This window comes from Salvia miltiorrhiza, chromosome 1 (genome assembly GCF_028751815.1).
Source record: "Salvia miltiorrhiza cultivar Shanhuang (shh) chromosome 1, IMPLAD_Smil_shh, whole genome shotgun sequence".
NCBI lineage: Eukaryota > Viridiplantae > Streptophyta > Magnoliopsida > Lamiales > Lamiaceae > Salvia > Salvia miltiorrhiza.
The window spans coordinates 22,750,063-22,762,084 of record NC_080387.1 but is presented as its reverse complement, the minus strand read 5'-3'; positions in this window follow the sequence as shown (position 1 = coordinate 22,762,084).

Sequence of the window (12,022 nt, the reverse complement as noted above, 5' to 3'; positions counted from 1 at the left end):
CCGATCACCTCCTTGGCAACGGTGAAGCGCCGTCACCTCCCTCTCTTTCCGGAAACCGTAGCAAGCCACGACCGCTACCCTCACGCTCCTTTCCTCCAAATCCCCACATCAGCCCCCAATCAACCCAAATTCTCTCCTCTACTCCGACGACCCTCACACACAGCCAACTCCACAAAACAACATGCCCAAGACTCGACTTACAGCAACTCAGTTCAAGACTCTACCTTTCCTTATTCATATAACAGTTATGAAGCTAAAACACATATAAACACACAAATACATGAACATGCAGTTTGAATTCTTGGACCAAAAGTGAAGTAAAGAAGCAGGGGAGTTAAAGGTGAAACCTTGGCTTGGATTTGCTGGGTGAATCGTTGGCTGCTGTTCTTGGAGTTTAGTGTTTGAAGCTCCGTCCGGCGTGTTGGAACGAGAGAGAATTAAGTGAATGAGAGGAGATGATTTTTGTGAACTTTGTGGAGGAGATATATTTGAAGAGAGAGGACAGTGAGGCGGTGGAGGTGGACGAAAATATCTTGAGGCAAAGATGGGTTGGGCTTTATTGGAATGGTTTAGGCCGATTCTCATTCTTCCTTGAAAGTAATTAAAAGCTTGAGGCCCAAACAAAATTAAAGCTCAACTCATGAAATGCTTAATTAAATAAATATGCAATGCATATAAATTTAATAACTAAAATTTACAACTGCTTTTGTAAATCATTTTTGTTGGATTTAAAATAAATTCTTTTTCTCAATCCGGCGTGAATCATCTTAAATCTAAGTTCAAAAATTATTCTAAACCTAGCTCGAGGTAAACGGGGTATTACAATTAAGACCCTATTTATAGACTTCATTCCAACCCTAATTACCATCAAAAAGGCCTTGCAAAACTGGACTCTTAAAGATAAACATCGTGAAATCAAAGGAAAGTCCAGCTGGCAACGTGCTCTACAAGTAACGGTAGCTCTGACGAATATTTGCTAACTCTGGCGGTCATGGCAGAGCTGGAAGTACGCTCTGGAAAGTTCAGCTCTGGCGAGTAAAGTCTGCTCTGGAAAAATATGTTGACTCTGGCGCGTAAAGTCCGCTCTGGTAAAATATGTTGACTCTGGAGAAATATGTTGACTCTGGAGAAATAGTCAACTCTGGTACTTCAGCTCTGTCGAGCTTTAACTCTGCTCTGACAAGTTTGTTCTGCTCTGGAGAATTTAGCTCTGATAGTGAAGTTCAGCTCTGGAGATGGTCAGCTCTGACTATGGAAGTCAGCTCTGCTCTGACGCGGGCTTTTCTATTCTGGCGCGGGCTTTTCTGCTCTGGCGCGGGCTTTTTCGCTCTGCTCTGGCGCGGACTTTTAGCTCTGGACACCAGTTTGCGCCTAAGTACGCAATTCTAACCCAAAATCTCCAACATAACACTCTTTCATCTATAAAATCAGAATCTCCTGCAAAGCATAAAACAAACCGATAAACGCACCAATTTCTAGGATATTTATCTCAAAATAAGCACATGCAAACCCCCAAATTAAGAACAATTAGGCATAAATCAATGTTGACCAAGCAGGTAGTACTGCTCTAATGAGGAAGAATGCAAGACCCTGGGCAGTTGGAGCCATTTCCGGGAGAGAGTGTTGCAGCCAAGGCTATTTGCAGCTGATCAAGAGGTTGGCCTGACTTACGCTCGAAAATCAGCATCCACCACGAGAGGTACCAAGGGCACGTGGAAGGGCAGAATGAAGGCAGGAACGATGAACAGGAAAGCAATCCATCACGACCAGGCGTCCAGGGTTAGACGCTGACGTGGCAGATCCGGTGCAGAAGAAGATGCGAGGGAATATTCATTTTCCCATCCGCTGAGGGAATATGGATGAAAGCTTGAAGATATACACGAATCAAAAGGGTGGAGTTTATCAAAGGTAGAGTCCTTACACCTGTGGACTCTATCTCGGGCAGAAGAAGAACACTCCAACTAGAGTTGGACTCTCCAAAATCCTAGCTGCGTGTTGGCCTTTGGCCCAGCCTGGATTCTTATAAATACATGTTCCCATTTCATTTTGAGTGTACACGAACTAGAGGAGTAAGGCGAGTACCAAAAAACAATCTTTTACTTTTCTGTATTTTAGTAGTTAAAGTTCCGGTTTAGGCAAGACGATAGTTTATGCTTTTTGTTGGCAGCATTGCCAGCATAGCATCCTGCCTTATTTTCCTTTAATCGTAAGTTTACTTTATTTACTTATCATGTATTATTTATCTTTTTGTTTTCGCAATTTATATTATGTTTAACTAAGTTTATAAGTCTGGGCAAGGCATAGATGATGTGGATATGAACTTATAAACTCGTGAGGTCAAATTGTGTTCTTAAGTAATTGCATGTTGTGTTCCCGAAGTGCTGGGCATTATAGCCAAGTGTCTAAACCGACTTGATTAGTTAACAGACCATTAATTAATTAAGTAGACTTATAAATCAAGATTATGGGGTGTGTACGATCACTGTGCGTCTTGAGAGTATTCGCGGGCACGAGAGGTTGAAGTAAACTAAGGTCTGCCTAAGTTCAATATCGGGTCTATCTATAGCTAAATGTCTTTCGGATTAATTGCATGCTCTGAGGTGTCCTATTGCATGGTTAGGTCGGGATGTTTTAATGGTATAGGGTGTCCCTTACCTTGAACACACTTAAGGATAGATTTTCTTAGACAATGGAAGTGCACGTGACAAGTGAGAATGGGGGCACATGCCATTGGTAAGTTATAACCGGTAGACACAATATTGTAATGAATATCTTGACCAAAGAACGAGTGTAAGAGATTATTCACAGATTCGACGTCTTGACCAGATTAACTTTTATTATTGATATTTCTGTTTAGTGTTTTTAGTTTATTTTCATTATTTCAAGTCAATTTGAGTTTAGTCCCGAGAGGTGTCTCGTGACCAGTACGATAGTCCACCCCACCATTTTCTTATTTTTTGTTCGTGACAAGAGACAAGCTGCACCAACTCCCTGAGGGATCGACCCTTACTTACCATTAGGCAATACGCCTATCTTAGGCAAGGTTATAAATTTATTTGTACGTTGACCAATACGACAGCTTCGCTTAAAACCCAAAGTACGGTCGCGTCAGTGATACCAGAGTAGTTTATTTTTACTCTGAGCCTAGACTTCTTTAAGTCAAGTCTAGACTGAGTCACTAAAGTGTCTAGAGTTCAGTCGACAAAGCTCAGCACTTCATCGCATCACACTCTACGAATGGTGAGCGCTTCCAAATTTTAAACTGATGTTTAAATTCTTGAATAGCAATTAACATGAATAAAAGGTGGGAATTAATGCAATATGAAAGATATGTGAAAGTGTGCAACTGTCAATGACTAAGTTATGTTGTTATTAAACGAAATGATTGGCGTAAGCATGATTAAGTATGACTATGGTGTGAATCCCCAAGAACTTAGAGCTACTAAGTTATATGATCACCTCTACAACATAACATAGAAGCAAAAATATAAAGAAGTTCAGTTATCTTTTACTACAGTTGAAAGTGAAGAACAAAGGAGTATGAAAAGTAAGATATCCTTGAGGATGCATAAGAGTTCAATGATAAGATACAATGAGATGTAAAGAAGATTGCCACGCACAAGTCAGTGACACGGGCGTAGTTCTTCATTTGGACGGTTCACGCGTGACGGAACACTGAATTGACTAGTGCCTTATTCGATAATAATTTATGTGAGTCATTGCTCATAGCAATGACCGTGACTTATTTAATTAGCTAACTATTGCATAAAGAGCTAGTAACGCTTCACCCCGCAGCTATTATTATGTAAGTGGATATCTAACGGGAGGTTACAAAAGTATAAAGTGAGGGACTATTGAGTTATAACTGAACCGAAAGCAGTAAGATAAGTGATATGCATAGAATTTTATAAGCTTATGATTTCTAGATGACTTATACCTAAATATCAAACTGGGATGCTAGGATATTTGTATTCTTAGAATTTTTTTTATACAACTAATGGATTATAGATACTAAGAACACTTAAAGCTTACATCGACATGTTGAGTAGATCCGTTGAAGAGAGTTCTTCAAAAACCTCAATGGTTGGGTTTAAAATTCTTCCCCTTTGGATCCACAGAGAGGTTGTGTCAGATTTCTGCAACTCCGTACTTTGAAGATGTTGACATTTTGTAGAAATTCTCGTACCATGTTGTCATTTTTTCTGAAAAGTCGGGATCTTCATTAAATACCAAATCTTTTGTATTAAATGTCTGATCTCCCACGATACACTACAAAGGTTGACTCTGCTTTATATATTCTGACTTTTAGGATTGACGTGATATAAGTAAATTTGGGTACGTGTCAGCTTCAGATCCTTCTGTCAATTTACTCAAATTGATAAAGCAGCAGCTGGACTTCAGGTACATAGAAAAATTTTAAATGGAGGAAACTTGACCGCACACTGATTAGCTCAACCATCAGCTTGAACCTTCAGTCTCTGGTTTTTCAGTCTGAAATGCACACTCCCAAACACGTGAGCTGCAGTCTATAGGATACAACCTATTACATATGCATCAGTCTGGGGGTTTTAGTATTAAATCAAAACTTTATAATTTTCCCAACAATAAATATATGTAGGGAGGAGTTGGACTACAAATCCCTTTTAAAACAGGAACTAGAAACTATGAATTTTCATGAATTCTTATTAGAATATGTACGAATTTGCTGTGAAAATGTATGAATTCAAAATTTATAATTTTCACTTGCCATGGGATTTTAACACAAGATCATTAATTCATCCAACAAAGCTATGAATTCGCTGTAGATCTTCATGATTAAAGGCTAAAAATAGTTTTTATTTTATATTTTAAAATAAGTTTTTATTTTAGCTCAATCATATATATATATATATATATGATATAATGTGATGAATTCTATGAATAATATGATAAATTTATTGTGAAAAGTGGTGAATTAAATAAGGTTAGAACTTGTCCTCTATGAGATTAGAACCTAAAATCATAAATTCATTAAATAAAGCGATAAATTTAGTATAGATCTTCGTCATCTAAAACTAAAAATGATTCTTAGCTAAATCTTTGAAGTATATTTTATTTTAGCCTTTGCGACCATATATAATTAAAAGGCGACGGTGGTTTCTTTCGAATAAAGTTTATAAACATATTCCCCCTAAAAACAAAGTTCATAAACATATTTCCAAATGTTATATATTTGATACACAGAACTGAGACAGATAAAGTTATAATCAATGAGTATGTACGAAAATTAAGAACCATAAATTACTTTTAGAAGAAAAAATTAATTAATTAATTAACAAGGGCTGCTATTGAATTGGTCAATATATATTGGATTAAATATTAATGATACCTACATCAACTAGTAATTGCGATTACAATTAACACTACCTTTAGTTGTTTTTGATTTGGTCATGGCCTCTTTTACAACTGCCGGCATCGAGTAAATTAAGACTAATTAACCGTGATTCTCATGAGCAATTAATCTAGTAATTAATTTGACGTGGTTGTTAATTAGGAGTAATTTGTATTGTGAACTTGTACAAGGTAATTTGGCATTTACTAGTTTGGTTTTTCTACTCGAAAGGATAAGATAGTGCATTTGCCTTGAAACTTCAGTCAATGAACAAAATGTGTAAATCGATCAAGTAGCTATGGTCGAATAAAATTGACTATAAAATAAGAGGCACTCTCCCGTACAATCGATTGTACCGTGCAACTGATTTCTAAATGACACTACTTTAACATACAAATGACACTTGAAGATCTTCAAGTGTCATTTGTATGTTGAAGTAGTGTCATTCAAAAATGTTCAAGTGTCATTTCCCGAATGAAGTATTATCATTCTGAAAACCAGTTGCACGGTGCAACCGATTGCACAGGAGTATTTGTGACAAAGATAATTATTTGTGTCATGCTTCATAATTTAATATATAATCTATAATTTCTAAATTTAACAGTTCTATCCACAATTTTTTCTTTTGCAGATCAACTCATAATATGATACTAGTGTATCTTCCGCGCTATGCGCGATGATTGTGATCTTAGACTCGCATAAATTATATATATATATATATATATATATATATATATATATATATATATATATATAGAGGGAGGGTCCTGTGAGAATTGCATATTTTATATATATATATATATATATATATATATATATATATATATATATATAGAGGGAGAGTCCTGTGAGAATTGCATATTTTTGTGACACCTAAGAACTAATCATATCCATTGATTTTGTGTCGCAGCCCGATATAGCCAGTGATAGCGTATACCAAGTATCGTACGACTAATAAAAGAAATAGTGAAAGAAATGGAATTTGCATCTAGTATTAGCGGAAGCATTTGCAACTTATACTCATTTTCAAGAAAAGTTTTAAGACCCAAAATAATTACTCGCTTGGGTAAAACATAATAAGCAGTTGAAACTTAGCAAGGGTTTAAGAAGTATTTCCCTTATGGGATATTACAGGCATAAGCAAATTAAATAAAGCTTCATCAGAGTTGTGCAGCGATATGCGTTACTATATGTGTGAAGACATATAGCAGGGAGTTCAAATTCTTATAGAGTCAAAGCATATAAAGATAAATATGAGACATAGGGAAGACACAGCCAACTGACAATTCCAACAGCCTTCACCCATCCTCGCGCCAAGCCAGACCTGCACATTTAGAAATACATGCAGGGCTGAGTACCAAAAAGCACTCAGTGGACTCATGCCGGAAATAATTGAAATGTTGCTCTTAGAGCTATATGTCAATCTTGCAATTTTCAATGCATCAACAGGATTTTGTGAGATTTGAAATACATGTTCATGTTTTTCTGTCATAAACTCATTTGCATCATCATAATAATATCATTAGTCTGCAGACAATATACTCAGGTATGTGCCAACTATGAGAACTCATATAACATATATATACTAGGTGAAGAGAAGGAGGTCTCTTTCAAATCACCGTGACCGGCCGACTAGAGACGGCTCACGATCACCTCTGCGCACAAAACCTTTACTGTCATATAAATCAGTTAAAGGCCGATATCTTGCATCATGATCATAATCATGTCTTTCATAGAGGCAACATACCACATCTCATTCTCATCAATAAATATGACAAGTTGACAATTTTCATAATACTCATCAATAATGCTTCAACATGCTTCATTTTCATAAGATTCATCAATAATGCTTCAACATGCTTCATTTTCATAAGATTTTGCATTTGAACTCATTATCATGGTAGCTAGCCATAATAGAGTTAGAATAAAGCCCACCTGTCTCAGGGGTCGATGACGTAACGCTCAGAGTCGTACTAACGCCGGCCGTCACTCGAACCTTTGGTGGCGCACGTGGTTTAGATTGCCATGTGACAAAATAAACTCTAGTTAGAATTTAATCTAACTAATATCTAATACTTATACTTGCATCAATGCTTAATCTCATCTTATAACTTCTCTACTATTTATCCAATTGGACCTCCCAATTTAATTGGATATCTTATCCAATTAAAAGACTCTCAATCCTAGGTAAATAGCATTCATAAAAAAATCACATAGTCATCCATGCTTCCAATTACTCAACTAATCCATAATATATATATATATATATATATATATATATATATATATATATAGGGGCGCGCTCCAGTGAGACTCCCTATTTTTCGTGAAGCACTAGGACAATGAATAAGACATATAATACTAATGAACAAAATGTATATCTAATGAACAAGATGTATATACTGATGAAAAATAAAATTTAAAAAATTCTTAATGAATAAGACATATATACTAATGAACAGGGCCGTATATACTGATGAACAATGCAGTATATACTGATGAATAACAAAATTTAAAATATTCTGCTCCCTCCAGGATTCGAACCCTGCGAAAAAAAAATCACCCTCCAGATACAATATCAGCCATAGGATTGATAAAATAAACGCACCAGATCGTGCCTTAGATCTCACTAAAATTAGGGGGTCTCATTGGAGCGGCCCCCTATATATATATATATGAATTATCTCAATACTCAAGTGACTTAAAAGTCACACTATGAACTTGAAATCTTTTTCATTGTAAATAAATCCTCAAATATTCATGTAAGCTTTGGAAAATATATATAAAATTTTCTAGTAGCATTTTCATGCCAAACATGGTGTACTTATCCACCAAAACTTTGAAATCCTCAAAACAATTTCAAAGTAGAAATTTTCGGACTCTTCCAGTTTACCATTCTGCTCTGCCTCAACTTTAAAGAATAAACTGTTTTAACTCAAAAATCTCCTGGATTCGAGACTTACACCGTTAAAAAAAGTAGTGTGAAAAACTCCGAGTAGTTTAAGAGATATGGGTGTTTTCCCACAGTCTACCAGATTCGGCAGTTTTGCACGACTGGAAGTTAGGATTTTTAAAAATTAGCAAACGTTGTCCAAATGGTCTGAAATTTGACATGCATCTGTATAACACATGTATCGTTCTACCATAAAAATTTGGGAGGCTGAATAGTTTTGGAAGTCACTGAAAAGTGTGACTCAAGTGACTGCCTTTCTAGATTTCCGGCGGAAATGTGCAGTAAAAGTTTTACATTTTAAAAAGGTAGTAAACGAAGTCCAAAAGACTTGAAATTTTACCAGAGCTTACAAGACACATATATCTACACACTGTAAAAGTTTGAAGAGTTTTGGACGAGGGAAACCTCGTCGAATCATCAGTCCAGAACCTAAGAAAACTTCTCAAAATGGTTGAAATAACAACATTTACACATATAATCATAGATCTATAATTCCACCATTATTCTCATGCATTTTCTCACTAATAACTCATCATGCTTCAATTATCATAACATATAACCCTCTTAAGGGTTTTCAAAAAGTATCTCTTTCTTTCTCATGCATCTAACATGTAGACGTGTGTATGAGCATATGAGAAGTAGTGGAAAGTTTGAAGGAGTTCATAAGCTTTCTTTCACCAACATTTTCGAAAATCATAAGAGTAGAGAGGGGACTATCATGCTTCAATATACATGCTTATACATCATGAAAATATATACATAACATAAGAGGAGGATTGAGGTTGCTACCAACAAGATCAATGGAGGTGGAGTAGAAGATGATGCGTAGTATGCTTGGAGCTTGTGCTTGAAGATTGGAGCACACTTGATGACTTTAGTGTGAAGGTAGAACACTTTTGGCTTCCTTAACTCTTTCCAAAAATGGTGAAACAAGGAGAGAAGTGTGGTGTAGTGAGGAGTGGAGGCTGCCGAAAATATGAAGGAGAAGGGGAGAGAGAGAGAGCTTGCCTTGATGAGAAGTGATGGTGTGATCTTGGCTATTAATGCATATCTTGTAGTAAATGAAGAAGTAATGGTGAGGATGTCATGCTCTTAATTGTGCAAGAGAGTGATAAGAGAGAGATCGAGCAAGGGGGGAGGGAGAGAAGCTCGTGCATGTGCATGTGTGAGCTTAAAAATGGGGATTGTGTTGGCTAGATAGGTTAGCCTTTTAGGGGAGTGGTTAATGGTGCAGGTGAGTCTCATTTAAGGAGGAGAAAGAGAAGAGTGTGAGGGAGAGGTAGAGACTGAGAGAGAGTGCTAGGAGAAGAGAGATCGAGTAAGAGAGAGAGGAAGAGAGATCGAGAGGAGAAGAGAGATCGAGAGGAGCAGAGAGATCGAGAGGAGCAGAGAAGTCGAGAGAGAGAGGAAGAGAGGTCGAGAGAGACAGAGAGACAGAGAGATCGAGAGGAACAGAGAGATCGAGAGGAGCAGAGAGGTCGAGAGAGACAGAGAGATCGAGAGAAGCAGAGAGGTCGAGGGAGACAGATAGATCGAGAGAGACAGAGAAGTCGAGAGAGCAGAGAAGTCGAGAGGAGTGAGGGGAAGAGGAATCGAGGGGAGTGAGGGGAAGAGAAATCGAGGGGAGTGAGGGGAAGAAGAATCGAGGGGAGTGAGGGGAAGAGGAATCGAGGGGAGTGAGGGGAAGAGGAATCGAGGGGAGTGAGGGGAAGAGGAATCGAGAGGCATATATATATGCTTGAATAATTAACTCTTATTTAGTGTGTAGGAATATATCCAAGAAAATATATCTCAATTATGATATTACTAATATCATAATAACAATGCATCAATAAATCATATGTGAATATTCTACCACGTAAAATATTAATCTCACATAGATATTTAAATATAGGGCGAAGATATGACTCTCAAAATAATAGGATTTATAAGGCCCGAGAAAAATAATATCGCCTCCTATTAAACTCTCAAAATAATTCTTATCTCATTTATTCGCCCACGTGCATAATTCCTCTAGCTACTATTTAAAAACTCAATTTAAATACGAGCTAGGGCACGATTAGCTTCTCAAAATACGGGGTGTTACATCCTTACCCTTAAAAAAAAAAAATTCGTCCTGAAATTTGAAATCTCACCTTCGGGAAATAATTATGGATATTTTTCCTTCATTTTATCCTCCAATTCCCAAGTTGCTTCTTCTTGCCCGTGATGTCTCCATTGTATTTTGACCAAGGCAATTGACTTTTTTCTCAATTGTTGGATCTTTCTATCCAACACAGCTTCGGGCCTTTCTTCATATTTCAGGTCCGGTTCAAGAGATATATCCTCTCGATGAATAACATGCTTCGGGTCAAACACGTATTTTCTCAATTGCGACACGTGAAAGACATTGTGAACATTCGCGAAATTTGGAGGTAACGCGAGTCTATAGGCAACAGGGCCTACTTTTTCCAATACGTCGTATGGGCCTATAAATCTAGGCTTGAGCTTTCCTTTTATACCGAATCGGTGAATCCCTCGAGAAGGGGAAACTTTCAAAAAGACTTTACTTCCCACTTCAAATTGAATCTCTGTGCGTCTAGTGTCGGCATAAGATTTTTGGCGATCTTGAGCTTCTTTAATTCGTTGCCGAATTTGTCTCACAGTTGTGATCATTTCTTCCACTGCATCAGGTCCTAACACTTTTCTTTCTCCCACTTCATCCCAATAAAGCGGAGATCTACATTTTCTTCCATAGAGGGCTTCATATGGTGCCATGTTAATAGTCATTTGGAAACTATTATTGTAGGCAAATTCAATCAGGGGTAACACTTGTTCCCATTGAGCTCCTCTATCTAACACTACAGTCCGAATCATATCTTCCAAAACTTGTATAGTTCTTTCGGACTGCCCATCTGTCTGTGGATGAAAAGCTGTGCTAAAATTTAACTTAGTACCCAATTCCTTGTGTAAGCTCATCCAAAAACATGAGGTGAATTTTGTATCTCGGTCGGAGGTAATCGTCATTGGAACTCCGTGCAAACGTACTATCTCACGAATGTATATTTGAGCTAACTTTTCGGATCCATGCGTGATAGGAATCGGTATGAAGTGAGCACTTTTCGTCAATCCATCTATGATCACCCAAACGGCGGTATTCCCTTTATTCGACTTTGGCAAAGCAGTGACAAAGTCCATGGCAATGTGGTCCCATTTCCATTCTGGGATTTCCAACGGTTGTAATTTGCCATAAGGTCGTTGGTGCAACGCCTTTATTTGTTGACAAGCTAAACATCGTTCTACAAACGAAGCTATGTCTCGCTTCATGCCTTCCCACCAAAATCTTGCTTTTAAGTCTTGGTACATTTTCGTACCTCCCGGATGTGCTGCGTAAGGCGTGTCATGAGCCTCACTCATGATTTCATTTCTTAATTTCTCATCATTGGGTACACAGATTCTTCCCTCAAATATTAACGCATTATCTGCGGCTTCTTAGTATGAATCAAGCTTCTCGGTACGGATTTTCACTTGTAATCTTTCCAATTTCTCATCCTCTCTTTGCATACTAACAATCCTCGATCTTAGATCGGGGGTAACACTGAGTGTCGCCATGATCAAATCTGTGGTTTGCGGCAGAAATACCACTTCCAACCTTAACCTTTCGAATTCCCTGACCAAGTCATTTTTCTTGGTTAGGATACACCCTAACTTGGCTTGTT